The 17,338-nt window shown below is 46.4% G+C and overlaps 1 long non-coding RNA gene across 1 annotated transcript; it reads left to right on the plus strand.

Annotated features, from left to right (window-relative positions):
* The first annotated feature begins 6,447 nt into the window (after positions 1–6,447).
* LOC144582904 (uncharacterized) lies at positions 6,448–16,693 on the plus strand. Its single transcript, XR_013536461.1, has 2 exons — positions 6,448–6,614; positions 10,407–16,693. It is a non-coding gene; the product is annotated as an uncharacterized LOC144582904 (long non-coding RNA).
* The last annotated feature ends 645 nt before the right edge of the window (positions 16,694–17,338 follow it).

Raw genomic sequence — 17,338 nt, forward strand, 5'->3', positions numbered from 1 at the left:
TTTCATTCTTGCATTTTACCCATGGTCAACTGTGGTCCAAATACATTAAATGAAAAATTCCAGAAATAAATAATCATAAGTTTTAAATCGCGTGCCACTCCGAGTGTCATGATGAAATCTCACACCACCCTGCTTCCTCCCCCCAGGAACATGAATCACTCTTGGGTTCAGGGTGTGTCCACACTATATATGCTACCCACCCATTAGTCACTCGGTTCTCAGATCCAGTGTCACAGCATCACTGTGCTTGTATTCAGGTAACTTTTGTTTTACTTAATAATGGCCCCAAAGCACAAGAACAGTGAGGCTGGCATACTTTGATAACTGCTCTATTTTATTATTAGTTGTTGTTAATCTCTTCCTGTGAAAATGTATAAACTAAACTGTATTCCAGGTATATACGTATGTATAGGACAAACATGATATATACAAAAGAATCTTAATTTTAATAGGGTGACAATGCAACCATCCCTAGGACAGGCATCATGGCTCGCTCCCATTCCCCTTTGCTAGATACTCACTACTATGAACGGAATGTTTTTGTCCAACCCAAAATGCATATGTTAAAACCTTATCACCAAGGTGATGGCATTAGAAAGTGAGGCCTTCAGGAGGTGATTAGGTCATAAGGGTGGAACCCTCATGAATGGGATTAGTGCCCTTACAAAAGAGGCCCCAGTGAGGCACTTGCCCCTTCACCATGTAAGGGCACAGCAAGAAGCCATCACCCGTGAACCTTGAAAGGTACCCTCACAACACACCAAATCTGCTGGTTCCTAGACTTCCCTGCCTCCCTTTGCAGCAGTACATTTCTGTCGTTTATAAATTACCCATTCTACGGTATTTTGTTATAGCAGCCCAAATGCATTAAGAGAAAAATATAAGAAAAAATGTATTGAGGGCATTAGAAAAATCTTCTGTTTCTTAAAAAATAAAAATCTAGAGGCTAATAAAGAGAATATTTGCCCTTATGATGCTCGTGCAAGGACAGAAAGTTCCATAGGCACCCTGAGACCAAGAAGCATGAAGACGAAGGCAGCAGCCTGGAGCACCAGGATGGGGAGGCTGGGAGAGCCTGGAGGCAGAACCAAGTCAGTCAACAGACTCCAGGCTACTTACAGCCTGGAGCACAGCGATGGGGGGGCTGGGAGAGCCTGGAGGCAGAACCAAGTCAGTCAACAAATTCCAGGCCACTTACAGCATGGAGCACCAGGATGGGGGGGCTGGGAGAGCCTGGAGGCAGAACCAAGTCAGTCAACAGACTCCAGGCCACTTACAGCCTGGAGCACGGCAATGGGGGGCTGGGAGAGCCTGGAGGCAGAACCAAGTCAGTCAACAGACTCCAGGCTACTTACGTCCAGACTCCTTGAGGAAATAAAAAGTGTGCACCTACGAGTTTCTTTACTCAAAGTCTGTAGTCAAGTGTTCTGTTCTTAAGTGAAACAAAGCAGCCGTGCAGGAAAGGAGCTTAATGAAGCTACATCTAGATCTCCTAGTCGACATTGAAACCCCTCTCTCTGCAGTCTCATGACGACTGTGCCCCATTCCGCCTGATGTTCCCAAGACAGTTGTTTACGTAACTTTCTTCTCCCCCTTTCCATAACCACTGCCCCCGCGCCGTGCCACCGATGATAAGCTATTTGAAGGCTGAGAGTTTGTCTGAATCATTTTTGTACCCACTACTTCCCCCCACCCCTGCCTGCTATAGATGACTCATTATACCATTTCTATCTTGAATTGTCATGCCCATTACAGAGAGGACAAAACACACCCACATGCACACACATCGACACAAACAGAACTATGTATGTTGATCGACCTGATACAGGGGAATCAGAGGGCTATGGGTACTGTCCCCCCATTTGAAGTCTGCCAGGAAGAAGAGGGAGAGATGAAAGAAAGTAGAGAGAGACTGAGTGAAAGAAACTGAGGAGCGAAGGAAGACGGAGAGCAAGAGAGAAAATAAAACCTCGTAGCAGCAGTTCCAGGACTTGACATCAGCAAGATTCGCTGCGCTAATATGCCAAGCTGCCTGCCATGAGTAGTTTCTGTAAAAAGCCTACCTCCTCGTTCAGATTCAATTAAATCATACGGTGTTTATTTGCGACCTTTCTTATTCCATCATGGGAGGGCTGGCAGGACCCCAAGCTCAGATCACCCACCTGTTCCTTGCCTGGCACTGTTGCGTATCAGTCATGTTGTTTTCAGGTGGTCAGGCAGCTGGGGGATGAATGGGTGAGTGTTTGTGCTCAGAGATACAGGAAGATGCCACACACAGCAGCCAGGGCCCTGAATAATGTCATTTTCTTCGTGGCTTGAAAGGAAAACATGCACCAGAAATGGGTACAAGAGTGATAGTGAACCCGGCGTTGGATCTTAACACTGGTTATTTTTAAACTCTCTTGTGTCAAGGAGGCAAAACCAGAGTGATTGTTACTAAAAATCCTTTGTAAGAACAGTCTTTGTAAGAGACTGTCACAAAGTCCCTTGTTAGAGAAAATCCTAACAACCCTAGGCTATAAGGTAGCAAAATACCCTATTCAGGGAATTGTTCTGTGTGGGATTTCCTGGTCACTCTCCCCGGCTGACTTGGACGGAATGCACTGTATATGCTGATTTCCATTGCCCTTGGGGTGAATAAACAGCCTCTCCCCATTTTCCCTCTCCTCAAAATGCCACCAGGATAAGAGACATGCATGTGGGGAGGCTACGGGGGTGGGAAGGAAGGGAGTCCTATTCCAAATGAAAAGACAGATTTCTTCACAACGCCACACTCAGTGGCAAGGGCAATTTCTCCCTCCTGAAGCTGAAATCAGTATTAAATTGAACCTGTGTGCTTCATCTCCATGAATAACTTCTAATCTTCTATGTTGGCCAATCAGAATCCCTTCACCCCCATCAATTCCACTTGGGTGACTTTTTTTTTTACCCTGCTTCTTTGCTACCAAACTGCATGTTCCCATAGGAAAGACACCACATAATGCATCAGCTGCTCCTTGCTCCTGTAGAGTCAGTGAGAAAATGAAACTCTGCAAGGAAGAAGAGTAAGATGATTTTTTCACTCTTCAAGGGCACATTTCCTGTTAACCAGCTCTGTTCCCTGGGACAAGTCTGTTAAATGAATATTGACCTGGGGCAGAATCTGGGATCAAGTAGGATTCTGAGCCTGTGAAGATGCTTTTCTCTCCTCATTCCTGTGCCGGTGGGTGATTTTTTTAAGGTCTTCATCTTCTAATTCCTCTATTTCAACTGTTTGAATCTTTCTGGGAGCCTGATTCTTCACTGAGGCTGCACATAAGAACATGGCATAAAATAATAATTTTAAAAGAACTCTAAGACTTGATACAATGAGATAAACTTCAATGCAGTTATTTCTTTCCAGGATATTCTTCTTTTTTTAAAAAAAAATCATTGCAGTTTTTTTCTGCTAATCTCTAGCCTCCCTATTCCATGTCCCCCATAAATCCTAGTTTTGCTGCTTCTTTGGCCTGACTGTTACTCGTTACCCAGAAGCATAAAAACATCTCAAGTTTAAAAGATTCACAGTCAGAAGCAAAGAAAAGACCCACCAAAGAAAGATGATGTCAATTAAGTCCAGTAGAACATTTCCTTCCATGAAAGTACACAGTCCCCAGCATCTGGGGGGAGAAGCTAACACGGTTAAGTCCTTACTATACGGCAAACATCTTCAATTAACCAAGACAACAACTTGCAATACAATGGTTACGCTTTGTAAGTGAGGAAGCTGATGTTCGGAAAGGTGAAGAACTTTGAACTCGGTGTCAAGCAAAGCCTCAGCCCTTGCCAGCAGAATTCCCAAATCTGACATACTGCCTGTATGTTGGCAGGAAGATATTCCCTACTCTCCCCACACATCTCCACTATCCACAACTCTCAATCCCTTCCTGGGGTGCTGAGCGCAGTGAGCAGGCCATCCAACCAGGAGCAACAGCTGTGGAAAGAGCCCTCGGAGGGGCTGGTGTCACCCAAAGTCCAGGCATAAACCTCAACAGCAGAGGACCGCATATCTAGGCTGCAGGGCACTCAGCATGCTGAACCTCCTTGGTGACTGTTGAATAAATGTCCACCAAGAAGAGGAAGGAGAAATTATCACCCCATGGAGGATGGACCAGCAGTCACTGTTTGTTCTTAATTGTGGCACTAATTAAGAGCATAAACTCGGGAACCAGACAGCCTGGGTGAGTCCCCAGCTATGCCACTTATGGCTGTGTGACCTTCCGTGATGCCTCTGCACTCTCTCTGTAAAGTAGAAAAGACAGAATACCTTTCCCTAGAACCGTTGTGAGGGGCAAATGAAATACTATATGTGAACTTAGACCAGTGCTGACTTGAGTTAGGGCACTAGAAATGAGAGCCATGTCTGATATAATTACTAATATGGCTCCTGATAAGTTTTGGGAAAGACAGCCTCCTTTTCCAATACTTTCTTAAACCCATCCAAGTCTCACACGGAGAGACGAAGGAGGTGGGACCCAGGGTGGTTCTAAGGTCAAAGCTGTGCCGTAGAAGGCAAGGAGCCCTGGATTCGATGTTATCAGACCTAGAAGCAAGTCCCCCTCTGCCAAGATGAGCCACAGGATTTCCCCAGATCTCAGCTTCCACACCTGCTGTGCACTGAATTGTGTCCCCCCAAAATTCGTCCCCCCAAAATTCATATGTTGAAGCCCTAGCCCCCAATAGGATGGTATTTGGAGATGAGGCCTTTGGAAGTTCCTTTGGTTTAGATGAGGTCCTAATGATGAGATTTGTGTCCTTATAAGAAGAAACACCAGAGAACTTGCTCTCTCTCTCTCTCTCTCTCTCTCTCTCTCTCTCTCTCTCTCTCTCTCTCTCTCTCTCTCTCCCTGACGTGTGAGGAAGCAGAGAGCAGGCCATCGATGAGCCAGGAAGTGGGCCCTCCCCAGAAACTATGCTGGCCCCTTGATCTTGGACTTGTGGCCTCCAGAACTATGAGAAATAACTTATATCGTTTCAGCTACTCACTCTGTGGCACTTAGTTATGGCAGCCTGTGCTAACTAATACAATACTTGAAGCTGAAACCACTATTCTTTGTTTTATTGTATTTGGGCTCTGGGGTACATGTGTACGGCCTGCATCCTGCAGGATTGTTGCAAGGGTACATACATGCCATGGTGGTTTACTGTCTCCATCCCCCTCAATGCCCCCGCACCTTTGTCCGGCACTTCTCCTCGTGTTATCCCTCCCCACCCTCCCCTCCCCTCCACCCCCACACCTAGCCCTGGAAACCACGATTCTTACAGTTCCTTCCCCACATGAGAGAGAAGGGTTTTCACATATAGGCAGGGTGCCTGCATAAGATCCTACTGTACAAAGGGTTCTAAGGCTGATAATCATTTTTAAACCACCATAACAGAGGATTGAAAAATCCCTCCCACTCTAGCAGTATTTCTCTGAAATCCAGGCATAAGAACTCTTCATTTCTATGACATTGTACTGGAAAGTCATAATTCACAGAACTTTGTTTTCCACAAAGTTGATCTTTTCTCCTTTCTTATGTTATCAAGTCAGTGGAAAATCTTCCTGAAATATGACTATACACTCATCACCTTAGAGTGTGTGTGTGTGTGTGTGTGTGTGTGTGTGTGTGTATACCTACATACCAAGTTTTCTTGATGACGTGCTGGTGTCATTCTGATCACCCATATCTGTACTTCAGGAAACAGAACAAGGCCTTCAGTGGCTATTGAGATTGCAATGCTCTGCGTCCAGGATGATTTGGGGATGCTACACGATCCTAGCCTACTGTCTGCGTACATGTCGCTCTCTGTGCTGAACGTGATCTGCACGATGCTTTATTTCACAAACTGCTCATAGGGAGGCCCTAAGAATGGCTTCACATGGCATACATGCTACAAAATGCGCGCGCCCTGTGGGCTGTTTTCCCCAGTGGCTCATACACTGCTGCGGGCCATAAGCGTGCAACTGTTTACGCCCACTGCATGACCTGCGGTGTGGCCATCCAATGCTAGGCTTGGCGTTGTGGACACTCCCGCAGATGGCACTGCCCGGAGGGCTCAAGGCAGTTGGAGGTTTCATGATAGATGCCATCAGCAGTGAGTAAAAAGACGCTCATACCTTCCACATTCTAAATATGAAATGCTGGAAACAGAAACGACTGCCGTGGTCTGTTGTGGGAACGTGCTGATCAAGTGTGGGGAGCCTGGACACCGCAAGAGGATCCTGAGAGTCCAGGATTCGGAGACATCACTGTTGAAGTTGCACATCAGGGGCACACGTATGACGCAAAGCGCACTGTATTCTGAATAGACGGAGAGATAAAAGAATGAATGGATAAGGCCAGATTCTGGAAGTCTTGTGACAGCCCACCATGGCTACCACCCACACATGAAGTGACAGCATTCCCACCCAGGAGGCGCTTGCAAGCCAAAGTGAATACTTCTCTCAGTCCTCTTCTGCCCACTTAACAAGGCCTTGTGCCGACAAATTGTCGAAATGTTGTCCCCATGACAACGAACTAATTTGCAGAATGCCCGAACCAGGAGGGAATCAACCTTACTGAAAAACAGACCTGAAACTTTCTCCTGAAGGAGTTGACATGAGAATACTCAAGGTAAGAGAACCACAGCAAGAGGTGAGGGGCAGTTCTCCCAGGTAAATCCCCGGTCATATTCCTTCATATACCACACGGGGCTGGTTATGGCTCCCACGTGGCCTTGGGAGGTGGCTCATACTTACGGATCCTTCTGACTTGCAATTTCATTCGCGCTGTCAACATCACAAGGCCTGCATTGCTGTGCCTGGACAAAGCTTGATGCTCATAAAATTTCCATTGTTTCACCATCTTCTCAGCCTCCACCACAGAAGATTATGTATTAGGAATCTGCCTCATTTCCTTTTATGTGGCTTTTGATACCTACCCTGTGGATTTGGAATGTTTGTTTTGCTATGTTTTGTTTTGTTCTTTAAATGACTTCTGGTTGGAACAACGAATTTGCTTTCTGAGACTTGTCTCAGTCTCTCCTTCTCTCCATAAAATTATTCACTCTGTTGCCCTGGAGATGAGGTAAAATTCACAGCTCTCTCATAGCAACACAGTTTTTTCCCCTCTGTGAGTCAAATTGCATCAGATTTTTAAAACTTAAAACATGGAGACAATTACATTTCTCAAATCCAATATTTTGTCTCTCATCTTTTGTTTACTCAGCCTAGAGCTTCAAGGTTAGGTTACAACGAAAATCATACTAAACCAGCTCTAGCTTGTTTTCCCAGTCCCAAAAATATCTTCTTAGCCAATCCTTCATCAGGGTTTTACTTTTTGTGTTTGTAAACTACATAAAATGATCATGCATTTATTCATTCATTTAGTGCATTTGATTGAACAGCTACTATGCGAGGACAGTATTCTAGGTGCAGAATGCAAGGATGAAGAAGAGGCTGTCTTTGCCCTCTCAAGAATTGTAAGGTCATACTTTGGGAGGCCAAGGTGAGCGAATCACTTGAGGTCAGGAATTTGAGACCAGCCTGGCCAGTGTGGCAAAACCCCATCTCTACTAAAAATACAAAAATTTGCCAGGCATGGTGGCATGTGCCTGTAATTCCAGCTACTCAGGAGTCTGAGGCAGGAGAATCACTTGAACCCCAGAGGTGGAGGTTGCAGCCAGCCAAGATCATATGACTGCACTCCAGTCTGGGCAGTAAAAGCAAGACTCTGTCTCAAAAACAAAAATCGTAAGTTCAAAAAGGAGGCTGGTCCAGGAAGCAATCATAATACCTGGGGTAACTGCTGCGAGAAGAATTTGCAACAGGTTCTAAGTCATCAGTGGAGGAGCTTCTAATTCAGGGTGAGTGTTTGTTGAATCAAAGTCGACAATTAGGAAGTGTTCTAAGAGGGAATAAAATACACAAAGACAGAGGCAAGACAGTATGCAACGGTTGAATTCTGAGGCCATGAAGATGAAACACTTAGGAAGTTCTCCCTCAGTGTGGCTGGGAGGAATGCCAGTATGTCAGACAGATGGTTGTAGCCAAACCCAGGGCCCAATGTTGAAGCTCTTGAGGTAGGCTTGTTGTCTATGCCCTTATAAAACAAGTATCAAGCTGCCTGAGTTAGAGAGAGGGCCTGCATTTGACGAGAGTCTACATCCAGGGAGGGTCCCCTTCCCCAGCAGATCCCTGGTCTGCTGGCCTAACCGATGGTCACACCCCAGGGCTACTGCTTCGAGACAGACCTGAGGCCAAATTCCCCAGGGGCAGTGGGACAGAGATGATGCAGTGTGGCGGCCAAGCCGGGCACAGAAGCTTCCCATGTGCTCAGGTCTAGGGCTGTGGGCAGGGATTCCAGATCAAGAGCTTTCATTCGTTTTGATGTCAGAATCTGAATGCAATATAAGAAGAAAAGCAGCTTCCCATGTCCCAGGAAAGAGAGCGCCACTGCAAGGGCAGTCTGTGGAAGATAAATGCGCATGCAGGTGGGCTCACACACGGTGAAGGGGGCTTCGAACTCTCGCCCACTTGGTCTTCCAAGAGGCCCTTTGTTGCCCCTACTCATCTGCCAGCAACACTGCAGGGTGCTGCTGAGACTCACAGCCACAGGAAGGGGCTGTGCTAACTGGAGGAAAATTTCAAACTGTTCTTCACTCTAAAGGCAATACACTTCGTAAGTTGACTCAGAAGGTTGACACGGGAGGACCTCTGGGCCCAGAAGTTTGAGACCAGCCCAGGGAACATAGCAAGACCACATCTCAAAAAAAAAAAAAAAAAAAGAAAAGAAAAGAAAAGGAAGAAGAAGAAAGACTGGTAAGAGGAAGGATTTTATCAGGATTTCCAACGCTTTAAAAACAAAGCAAAGTATGAAGACCCAAAGCTTTTCCAGCTGACCATGCACAGAAGGGCAGAGGAAGATATGCACCACACAGAAAGAAGAGGAGCCTTCCTCCCCCAAAACCTCCCCTCCTCCCACTTCAGCATGTAGGTTTAGACCCAACCACAGAGGGGTGTGCTGGATGGGAACTACCAACAAGCCAACCCAGCAGTGGACTCAGAGTGGCCAGCAGAGGGGTCATGGAAGGTGAGCCTGAAGATGGCCTCACAGTGCCTTGCATGCACACCCCTGCATGGTGAGAGAAGGAGTCACTGGAAGTCCACAGGCCCTGCAAGGACAACCGATGCAGGAGGGTCTGGGGCACTGAAGAAGGACTAGTGTGGAGAAGGCAGGGAATAGATAATACCTGAGGAGAAGAATGAATGGGCAAATGGATCCATGGCTGGCTAGCTTGCTGGCTGGATGGATGGATGAAAGCCTGGCTGGATGGCTGGATGGATGGATGAAAGCCTGGCTGGATGGACAGATGGTTGCATGGCTGGCTGGCTGGCTGGCTGGCTGGTTGGCTGGCTGGCTGGATGGGTGGGTGGCAGGCTGGCTGGATAGATGAATGAATGGACAGATGGATGGATGGACAGATGACTTTGCAGCAGAGAGTCAGAAATCCATGTCCAAGGGGAAAGCTGGATCGGAAATGAAAAGTAATACCAGGGCACTAAGGATGAAACGGCTGGGAGAGTCCTCCCAGACGACTTGCATTCAACAGTTTGCTCATTGCTGAGCCTTATTTTGATTGCAGTGAGTAGCCCTGTGTTAGATTCCCCGGACAGGGAGAAGGAGGGGAGGAATGGAATGGTTTCAAGGCTTCTAACAAGTGAAACTCCTAGTTACTTGGATGTTTCTCTTAGCAAAGATAAAATTAAAACCTACATAAAGCACAAATATATTTATTTTTATAAGAACCCTCTGCTATATAACTATGAGTTGAAAGTACCATAAGAAATTTCATCTTCATATCCAGAAATTAGTGCTATGTGGGAAGTACCCACACATAAAATAAAGCCCTGGGGGGAAAAAAAGCTATTCTTGATGTATCCTCTAAACCCTCACCTGTGATGATCCTTTGGGTATTTACCTATAAACAAATACTAAGCTCTATTTACATCCACACAGGAATTCCCCAAGGTAGTCATAATACTCTCCAAATCCCTAGTCAAATGTCATTTAATGGAACAGTTCAGCTCAAACCATCTACTCCGTGTTTGCCACGTCTGCTGAGCTAGAATTCAACATTCTTGCCAGAAAGCAAAGAGAATGTTGTGATTTCACCCTGCCACTCCCTGTATCTCAGCATTTCCAAAGACAAGCCCCACAGACCAGAGCAGATTTGGTTTAGATACGGAGTAGCATGGGAGGAATCTGCTCTAATCCACTTCAAGATTGCCTCAGTTACTGACAGTTATTTGTTGATGCAAAATCTAGATTAAGTAAAATGTGCTAGGAAGAGAATTGCTTGGTATTGCTGACACGAAACAACCAAGAGTTATCCAGAGATCCCCTTTTGTTTTGGTACTTCTACAGATTCATCCTAAAAATAAATACTCCACCTCGTAATAACCACAAAAGAATATGCATATGTCACCCTACATCCCAGCCCAGATGAGTCTAGATGGATGGGCAGAAGAATGCAATTGCTAAGGGCATGAACTCTGAAGATAGGTTGGCTGGTTCTCTCCTGGCTCAGCATCTGACTAGCTCTGTGATCTCCTGCGTCTCTGCACCTCCGGACAGTTTCTTTATAATTACAATGGGAGGATCCCCACGTTGCTATGGGTACTCACATCAACAATGAGTTGATGTGTGTTGCGTTTTTAGTGTAATACCTGGTCAGGGGATTGCCATTACTTCACTTCCAGGGCTTTTAAAGACTCTCAGTGGGAAGAGGAGTGAAAGATACCGCAACTCTTGGCTCAGGTGAGTGGCGGTCTCCACTACACACCGCCACCCTGACTTCTGAAAAATGGCTGTCAACTTTTCCTCTTGCTCCACTGCCAATGCTTCAAGCCCCTATGGTCCTGAAGATGTTGATGCTAGAAACTGGACTGGATGTCAACTGACCCCACAGAACCCCATGGGAGGTGAATTTCTAAAAGAAGTACTGCCAACAAAGTGAGAGTAAGTTTGCTCATATTCAGCCACCCAAGAAATGTCACATTTATTTATTTTAATCAAATCCAACTCTGAGAAATGGTTTCAAGATCCTATCTCAGTACCTACCGGGGCTTTCTGACCTACAAGGGTCATACAAAGAGCTGAGATGGTCTCTTGAAGTCTGAGTGTCTGAAACTTCCCAGCCTGTGTGAGGGGTACAGGAATCCCATAGTTGCTGGAGCCAGGAGCCCCGTTCCCTGGGGTTCAGTCCTTCTGGGAACTCTACACAATCATTTCTGTCCATGTCTCATTGCTAACCTGGGGTGTGGACAAAGAAGGGTGAAGGTGCTGTCACTTGTTGGGCACCAATCTCTAACAGCCTCCCAGGCTTGGGATATTTTCTGCTCCTTCTCAGCTTCCACTTGACACCCCTAAAGCCCTCATGTCTCTCTTCTCTGGGAGTTCAGAATCTAAAAGACCTACTGGAATGAGGAACTTGGGAAGAAATGAGTAAAGCACGACAGAGTCTAATCCAACTGTATTCCTCTATCACAAGACACAGCACAAATCACTGTCTTAAATATACCCGACACACCAGCTGTGTGCCTTGGCTTGCTCACGTTTCTTGTAAATACTAATGTAGCAACACAATTTTGGTGAATCTAGAGTCCTGGTTATCTACTTAATCAGGCTTTGAAATGTTTTCCTTTCAGTGCACAGGTAAGAACCCTAACTGCTTATATTGTCTTGCCAGCAGAAAAAGCTGATCATATTTAAGAGTTGCAAGCATTACCTGGGCCTAGTTGGGTACAGATGTATCAGAAATATATGTGTCTGTTGTACACCTGAGTGCATCTCCCCAAAAGGTGGGCTTTCAGCCCAGGTGGCTTCCACTGCCCTCCTCCATCACATCCTCATAGCAGACTTCCAAGAATCCAGTCCCTCTGGGTGACATGCACGTACACATGCCCAGAATTGGTGGTAGGGAGGCACGGACAGACACGAGGACAGCAGAAAAAACAGGCAAAAGGAAGACGCTGGACAAACTCATCCCCTCTTTATCTAATAACATCCTGATTCCAGTTCACAGACCTTCATCTTAAACCAACTTTTGGTTTGATTTCTCACGACGACCCTGGAAAATAGAACTGACAATTTCCTTAGAGGTGAAGCATCCGCAACAGGTGAAAAGTAATTGACGAGCCCAAGATCATCCGGAGAGCACATAAGGAAACCACGTTGTAGTGTGACTGTCCCAATCCCTGGCTGAAGATGCTTCTTTTCACTAATGATGACGCTTCTTCTCCATAAAACTCAGCACAGTCGAAAAGGCATTTTCATATCTGTTGCATCGTTTCGTCTTTTCCCAAAAATCTGGAAGAAAAGCAGTATTTTCACCACATGGGTGACAAAAGGTCAAACTGATGGTTGGCCCATAGTGACAGAAACACCTAATCCATAAAAGAGGAATTCTGGTCTCCAAATGCTCCCCTCCTTCCTCCACCTCCAAGCTGTCTTTCCATGAGGGTCTATTCCATTGTCCTTTGACTACCAAAAACATCAACCCCCAGGATCGGGATGACTGCTCAGCGTCAGATATGTACCGACTATGTCCCAGGCACTGTGCCCACACTGAGAATACAAAAGGCAATGAGAGAACCCCTCAGGGGGTTCAAAGATCAGTAGGGGAGGCAGCCTCGTGAACAAATAATTTGCTATGAGCAACTGGTGCTGGAATGGAGACACGCGTGAGTGCTCTGGAAACTTAAAGTCAGGGAGATTCACTTCCCCTGCCCAGGAAGAGGGTGGAGCTGATGGGGCTCCAGGAGGCTTCAGTGGTGGTGCTGACGCTCTCCACAATATTACCCAAACATGGGAATCAGCTTACACACGACGCAAAAGCTGAGAGCAAAAATAGTTTTACCACCCCCACCCCCGCAGTTTACTGAGGGTCATGGAAATTACAGTGCAGAAAAACACAAAAGAGTGATCAGCTGTACTGCTGACTTTTCCCTACTTCTGACGGCTTAATTGAAATTGCCCTGTGTCGTGCCTACTACAGCCTTCGGTGTGTCTTAGACTTGTAAGAGGTACAAATCCTCAGCAGCCACGTTGTTTGTCTAAATTCATCCCGGAATCTGTGTCATGGTTGCCATTATATCTTGCGCAAGGAACATGAAAAGACCAAATTTAGTAGCAGATGACAAGTGTCAGGTCCAGGTGTTTCCGAGACGCTTATGAAATCCTCTGTCTTGTTTACACTACATTGACATTTCCCTTCTCCAAGCCCCTCCTTCTCCCAAAGCTGAGGCACTTATCCTGTAGCCGTTACTTCCTGAAGCTTGGAGATGAGTAAACCAGACCCACCTGCCCTAGAAGTGCTCTCTGGGATTCTGGGCAGCTCAGGGAATCTGCCCTGCGAGCATCATCATTTCCCTAAACCAAGTTCCCAGAACAACACAGTGATGAGAGAAGAAAACCAAAGTGGCATAGACGGCACAGGTATACAGAGCACTTGGCCCTGGGTCATCTGAAGCAGGTGTCTCGCCACAAAAATCCAGGGGACAGACAAACGCAAGAGAACAGCAGACCAGCCCTTGTCTAAGGTCGGGTGCATTTTCCTAATGGGACACCACATGCCTGGTCACAGCAATCTGAGACTGACTGAATTGTTCCCTGCTCAGGAAGAAACATTAAAAAGCTGGCTCCAGTTTGTTATGTCCCTAATTTGTCCAGATAATATTTTAAACAGCAGGACAAATAATCCTCTTGATATTCATCTATTAACAAAGCAATTTTTCCCCTGCGGCACTCAAAAAATCTTTGTGTTTTGAATTTTTTTTGAGACATGGCTCATAAATATTTTTGTAACATTTGTACCCCGTTCTCTAGAAGGAATCACCCCCTGTTCTCACTGTTTCACTGGCCTCCTGAGTGCTATGCCCACATAGAGCGGTAATCTAATTTCCATCTGGTCAACCTCCAGGAGTTATTTTGAGTCTGGCCTGAATTTAGTCCTTTTTCCTGCCAGTGCAGACTCAGGCCTTCTACGCCCCTGGGGCTCTTTAAAGAAGCTTTTGAAAAATACAGGCTTCCTAGAGGGCCGGGGTCACTGCCCATCTCAGCTTGGAGTGGTGCAAGAAGATGCTAAGCACCACCCTACATGCCACTGGGAAAGATAGGAAAGGCAGGAGCTGGCCTCCCCATCCTCAGCTCTCACGGTTTTCGTCTCTCTGCCTGGCTCTGCCTCCAGCCATTTGCTCCGTCTACAGGATGTTGGGCACACCCTGCTAAGTGTCTGATCCTTTCCCTCTGGCCATGTGACTTTGTGCCACGAGTGCACCTGCAGTTGTCTCGCTAATTCCTGCTGGCTTCTTCCTTATCCCCAAGATGGTTCACGTACTTGGTTTTCCTCTAGCCTCTGCCCCAACAGGGCATCCACCTCACCATCTAGAACCAGCCCTTTTACTTGTCTGTCTCCCACCCCATCAGGCTCACTATGATCTCCTTGGAAGTAACACTGCGCTCTGTTACCCCCGGCATCCTGAGTACCAGACACATAGGGATGCCCCATATGCTTTTGCTGAATTTAAATTTTGCCCTAGAAAAGAAAAGTGCCTCGAGGACATGATAAAAGAAAGGAGGATGGGAAGAAGTGAGAAGGGGGAAAACAAAGCATTTGGTGGAAAGTCAGAGGGCACCTCCAAACATTGCCTCAATTGTCATGCCTGACTTTGTAAGTGGACTAATACCAAGCTGATGATGAATCAATTGGAAACGATGACACCATCTCTAACCCCTACTGCCTAGAGAAAGGGTTGCCAAGTCCAGTACCTCCCCAGGCCAAGTAGGCAACCTCACTGTGAGGAAGTAAGCCAGATATGACACGGCAGGGAAATCATGGAAATCCTGTACAGAGAGCCTCCTAGACCAAAACATTCCAATTCAAATGCAAACACAGACAAAGCCAGCCTGAGGACTCGATGCATGCTCTGATGGCCAGATCTAGAAGGACAGTGCTCTGCATTTTGAAAAGAACCCCTGGCCAGGAACAGAACCTGTTCTCTTTGATCTTTCTGTATTTCACGGGTTTAAATTAAGTACACTCAATGGTGTTATTTATAGCAATATTCTAACTACAGTGAACTACCGTTGAACACGCTGTTTCTATGGGAAACATGTACTGCAGGTTCTAGCTCTAAGTGCTAGGAACGTCCCAGCATCCATCCCATCTTTGGTGATGACAGCATCCACGGGATAAACATCTGAGCTACAGATCATCATTGGGGAGGCCGTAAGAAAGCTCCTGGCTGCAGGCAGCTTGTGATGGCTCCATATCTCTGTATGTATCTCAACACACTCCTCGCACTCGATACCCAAGCCATGTCCACCTATCTACAGAGGGCCCAGCATCCTCATCTCTTTACCACTGCTGTGCACCATGCTGCATCTTCTGCCTCCACCCTCACCCAGCTGCTCGTTTCTATCCTGTGGGCCACTTCTTTTCCCAACCCTTCCCTGCTCTGTGGTCTGACGCTCCAAAGCCACCAGAGCGCATTGTACTTTCCCCAGTGTGGTGCTTCTCCACACTGGATTGTCACTGCTGTTTGTGGTGGCATCTCCCCAAGACTGGTAGGAGGAGGACAGGGTCTGACTCTTCACAGCCATATCTTAATGAGCAGCATTGAAAGAGTGAATAGATAAAGGAACTTTTCTACTGGTGTTCTCAAATGGGTCAGATGACACACTTCCCCACAAGGGACAGAGACAAAGCTTGCATCTGAAATTCCCCATACCTGCACATTCAACGCTCAGTTGACCTTCACAATAACCAACACCAGGGGTTTCTTTTACAACAGTAAAAAAGTAAATTGATTATCAGAGATATTGAATAAATTGCCCAGCACCGCATAGCTAGTAAATGGCTGAACCTCGAACTCCAGCCCAGCTCCCCTGACTGCAAAACCTGTGCTTTCCCACCACACCAGGCTGGTCGGGGGTTAGTTGCTCACTGATGCCCGGTGGCAAACGTAGTCCTGCTGTTGCTGCTGCCCCGGGGGGCTCCTGGCTTCAGTGTTCCAGACTTGCATGGCCAAATCAGTGCTTAGAAGTCAACCCCAGGGCAGATTCTGGGTCACGGCTCTTACAATCAGGAAGTTGGTTTTTAAAATCAGGTAGAAGCTTCACTTCGCTAGGGTGGGATCTTAGGACACAGAGCATCCCTTCCACCTGCCGTCCCACACCTCCCTCCCTGTTGCCCATTCTCATCAACACATATTTAAAACCGCTGAAGGACAACCTCAAGCCACATGTGAAACCCTTCCTAATTATTAGGGAGAGTATTTGCAATATTTTGGTATATATAAGTTTGAGTGAATGAAAGAGACATAGAGGCCAAGGGAGAGGCAGAGAGACAGAGAGAGGGAAACAGAAAGAGAAAGCAGAGGCAGAGTTATACATAACAGGCTCTTAAAATACACCATTTGGTAGGAGTGTAATCATGACGCACATCACTCGAGAAGTGAACAAGATGGAGGAAGCTCTCTGGCGTCCATGTGCCTTATAGAAGTATTCATTTACCAAGTCCCTAAAGTCAAGGAGTATTAAGTGACAAGTTGTCTAGCTACAATAGTGTGAGTCATCTACTGCGTATTCCATTCTATTTTAACATTGAAGCCTAAGATGATTTAGGCTAACAAAGTCATTTTCCAAACAAATCTAAAAATCAAATCTTCACGCAAGAAAAGAGGGAGCATCACCAGACTTTAACCCCAAGTGGCAGCCAGTTTTTATGAGATTCTGTTACAGGGTCTATAAAACCGAGCCAGCTGCATGGAAAGGACCCAGGGCCACTCACACTGACTGATGTGGTCTTTGAAAATGTGCCAGCAAGGCTCACAGAGAAGGAAACCAGAGCTTTTCAGAACTCAGCTCCTCGGCACAGCAACACAGTGAGATGGACGAGGGCTGCCCTGTTGAATTTGCAAATGTGAATTTAACCCACTTATGACAACAGTACCGGGCATGGCTGTATCACTTACCAGCTCACCAGGTTTGTCCTGGCGGGGAAGCAGTTTTGGGTGGCCCCACTGTCAGGCGCCAGACTCACAAAGAAGCAAGCAGCAGAGATCCTAAATTCCGTGGTGGTTAATGGAGGCCATATCAACATGACAGTGGGAAAGAGAGGGGCTCTTTCTACCAGCCAGTATACAAAGACATAATCTAGAGGCCTAGGACTCGAGATAAATTATTCCTTGGCCCAAACAAAAAGAAGTCTTTTCACGGGAGAAAAATTTACGCCTGGGGAGTGAGCCGTGGTCCCAGGAAGAAAACATCTTAAAATGAACTTTACACCTCTTTAG

Source organism: Callithrix jacchus, chromosome 5, assembly GCF_049354715.1.
Source record: "Callithrix jacchus isolate 240 chromosome 5, calJac240_pri, whole genome shotgun sequence".
NCBI lineage: Eukaryota > Metazoa > Chordata > Mammalia > Primates > Cebidae > Callithrix > Callithrix jacchus.